This window comes from Theobroma cacao, chromosome 2 (genome assembly GCF_053813885.1).
Source record: "Theobroma cacao isolate CCN51 chromosome 2, ASM5381388v1, whole genome shotgun sequence".
Taxonomy (NCBI): domain Eukaryota; kingdom Viridiplantae; phylum Streptophyta; class Magnoliopsida; order Malvales; family Malvaceae; genus Theobroma; species Theobroma cacao.
In genome coordinates this window covers 13,296,071-13,300,091 of record NC_142640.1, presented here as the reverse complement: position 1 = coordinate 13,300,091, position 4,021 = coordinate 13,296,071, and the positions used below count along the sequence as shown (strand labels likewise).

At 34.8% G+C, this 4,021-nt stretch overlaps 1 long non-coding RNA gene across 1 annotated transcript; it reads left to right on the top strand.

The window, feature by feature from the left end:
• The first annotated feature begins 1,679 nt into the window (after nt 1–1,679).
• On the top strand, nt 1,680–3,615 carry LOC148764059 (uncharacterized). Its single transcript, XR_016024818.1, has 3 exons — nt 1,680–1,918; nt 2,570–2,649; nt 3,514–3,615. It is a non-coding gene; the product is annotated as an uncharacterized LOC148764059 (long non-coding RNA).
• Nucleotides 3,616–4,021: the final 406 nt, after the last annotated feature.

Genomic DNA, 4,021 nt, shown 5'->3' with positions numbered 1-4,021 from the left:
TTGCCACTAGCATTCATATATCTTTACCATAACATTTAATACAAGTTTGCTTAAGCAAAAATCTCCAAATTTATTCATAGCTACATGTATCTCAAATTGCTCATCACTTATCATCAGTCAATAAATCCCACTCGAAAATACCCTTTCCATATTGTATAGTGATTTCACCATATAGCATCACTGCACGATGTTCCTCCATTCTACTATCACGCATTCTCCATAGAAATTAATTAAAATATTTACGTACCTTAACTAATGCTAATTCCATTTAATCATATCTTAAATACTTCAAACTTGTAAATTACAACTCCAAATGTATGTCCATATATTGATAATCCTTATATATTTCATGATCATGAAAACTACAACTTACAAACTAGCTTTATATCATATGTACTTTATTAGAGCACTAATTTCAACATATTTAATCTACCATTGGTGGTATGTCAAAATCATCCCTGTCTTAGTTGCAATCCAGAGGAATCTTTCCTCTGCATATTCGTATGAACTGGTGGAGATGGAGCAGCTACCGTAGCCCGTCCTAACTGTGGGCAATCTCTCCTAATGTGACCCGGTTGATCACAACGAAAACATCGTGCAGGCCCTCTGCACGGCCCAACATGATAATTCCCACAATTTTTGCATCAACGTGAACTTCCTGAAACAGAGGAGTCTTTGCCCTTTTTTTGGTGACTGACTAGAAGATACACTTAGATTTCTCCTTTTTGCTAACTCAGCTCGCAGACTCCTATTTTCAGTCGCAAGCTTCTCAGCTCTTAAAGCCATTTGCACCACCTCTTTAGCCACGGTTGCGTCCGACTCACCCATACAAGAAACACAACTATGTTGCCTAGCCTCTTTAAGCTTCTTAGAATTAGAAAACATCTAGCACTGGTGGTGGGACAGGAAGTGGGGATGGTGGTACTGAAGGAGCAGCTAGAAGAACTGTAGGAAGAGCTTGACCAACCTGAGCTTGGTCAGCAATAGCAGTAAAGAAGGCTGCTAATGCCTGAACTGCCTCAAGAGGCATGGTAGAAATACTAGTAAGTGGCGGAAGAGGTGGAGGATGTGGAGAAGTCTCGGTCTGTTCAGCAGTAGGTGCTGCCCGAATGGTGGATGCAGTCGATTCCTCCTCTATTGCACCTAACAGACGACGTTGGAAACAACCTGTCAAACCCTGCTTTGTAAAATAATTATAATGTCATTCACATGCTCGATAGAATGTTTGTATATTTAGGAAGTTCGAAAAATCGTTAAAAGACGATATTGCCCCTAATGGTATCATTAAGTCGATTAAGCCTCGAACTAGTTCAAATAGGAATTTTAAGGTGAAATTAAGAGTTTCACAGTACAGGGATGACTCAAAATGGTAATTAGGAGTTCGAGAATCAATTCGGAGTCAAACCAGAATTTTCACTATCTAGGGGTAAAATTGTAATTTTTCCACTTACGGACAAATTTTGAGATTTTGAGAGAATTTAGATCACATTTGACAAATTGGAGAATGGTATGAGTATAAGGGATGAAAAATATGTCTATGGGCAATTTTTCAGTTTTTGGGGAAAAAATGTAATTTTTGATTTTTACGGGGGCAAAAGTGTAAATTTTAAAAATTACTTCACCAAGACTTTGGATAAGTTTGAGAATTTTATCTAAGTTATGGATATTTTAAGGAATAATGTGTGGTGGAGATTTAAAGCTTAAAAGATAAGAATTTAAAAAATGGACCAATAATGTAGTGACATGTGGCAAGTTTAGATTATTATATTATTTAACTATAAAAATCAGCCCACACCACCATTTTCTCTTCATTATGGCCGGCCATAGCAAGAAAACAAAGGGGAAAAGAAAAACAAAAACCTAGGGGGAGAAATTCAAGGAAAATTTGGTGAAAATTCAAGGAAACAAGTGACAAAAGGTAAAATTTCTTGATTTTGACTTGTGCTTTACCTTTCCCATGCATTTCCCATCATTTTCCATGGTTGAATCATGTGATTTGAGGATGAATTCAATTCTGGAAAAATGGGTTAGGAGAGAGAAACTTGTTAGATTAATTTGATTTTAAGTTATGTTAGTGTTTTAAGTTAGTTTAGCATATTTAGGAACAAAACAACAAGAAAAGAATTTATTTTCCTCCATTACCATTATTGGCCAAATTTTCTAGGGGAATATTGGCTGATGATCTTGATGTTTATTTGAGGAATTATGATGAATAATGATGAATTATGAGTTTAGAAAAATAATGGGAATTTTCGGAGTAAAAATATGAATTTTTACCCATTAGGGGTATTTTCGTAATTTGCTATCGGGACTGATAATTTGCACCACACTGAGGGACATTAAGTCAATTTGGGTACAATTGAGATATAGAAACTGAAAAAAATTAATTTGAGATTAAATTGGACGCGTTAGTAATTTAATTGGGTAATAGGCCGAATTAGGTTAGCACCGCATTTAAGCGGTAGTCGGATAAGTTGCATGTCATATCATGCATATATACTGAGCCTGAATTGATTTTATAATGGTCAAGCATTGATGTGGTGAATTATGTATTGTACATTGTGGATAGGTGGTGAGCAAATTACACTGGTAAAAGTACAGAAATTGTGCTTGAAGACTGGGATTAGGAGTACATCGACTCCTAAAACTGTGAGTGGACAATTTATCGTCTTAAATATCTAGAGTAATTATACTTGTTTGATGCTTTTATTGAATGGTGAATTTAAATTATAAAATATTATGTTTTCCAATTAAAATATTTTTTAATAAAAATGAGATTTATACTGGTTTTGAAATCAAATATTGTTTTGAAAAAATTGAGTATATGGAGACTGTGTTGAAATTTATGATTTTATATGTTATTGAAATTGGGGCTTATGACACTATGGTAGCATGATGGCTAAATTTTTGGGGTTGGCATGAAATATATGAGCAATTTTGGATTGGTCTCGGTAGACTGGATTAAATTTTATTTGCCATATTAAGCTACTAGAAATTTTATGGGTCTGGTAGTATATTAAACGGTCACTGCAGTGGTGGGGGTTTCCGTGGACTGCCTATGAGAGGGGCACGGTAACTCAATTATATACTTACCTCTAGGGGGAGATGTTGGGTGAAGTATCTCCTGAGGTATGATTTGAGTGCACCTCACGTTCGGGCCACCACGTGAGAATGAGACTCAGCCAACGCCAAGGAACGGCTGTGTGTCAAATGTGGAAACATGTTTATGGGTATGGGTCATTGAACAGCCTTGGCGGTCTCAATGGGATACCTTGACGAAGGTACCCGTGAGAATGATTATGGCAGGGGCCAAGTTTAAGAAATTCATAAGTCGGGAAATTTTGATGAAAATAAATTGTTTGGTATAGATTGAAACGAAATTTGTGTTATGAACATTATTGAGATATAACGTTTTTATATTATCTCCATATACTCGGCTTTAGATGCTTTTGATGGTAATTGTTTACTCACTGGGATTATTTAATCTCACCCCTCTTCCTATCCATTTTTCAGGCTCAGGACAGTTTGTTGATAGTTGATTAAGACGAGAATTAATCTCGAAGTTGCATCATAGGAAGTAATGGTTCGTAGCTCTACACTTTCTTGGTTAGTTAGGGGCCCACGTGTCACTGTAAACGAAATTTCATACTTTAATTATCTTTATTACTATATGAATAAATTTATTTTACTTTTACGCTACAAAAGTTATTTTAGGAAGACTTTGAAAATATTGTGTTTTAAGAAAATAGAATATTTTATTTAATGTTTTTATTATATTCAAATAGCTATAATTTTACTTTAAACGAATGTTGTAGACTTCAAAATTTAATTTAAATAATGAAATATGTGTTTCCACTTACATATTACATTTTTCGGATTTCAAAATTTTAAAAAAAAAATTGACGAAAATGCCCCTGTGAGCTAGAAAATAATATTTTATTATTTTGAGTTGGAACCAACTTATGTTTTCTTGAAATGCGAGATTTAATAACTGTCGCTCACCGGGGAGATGCGGAAGTTG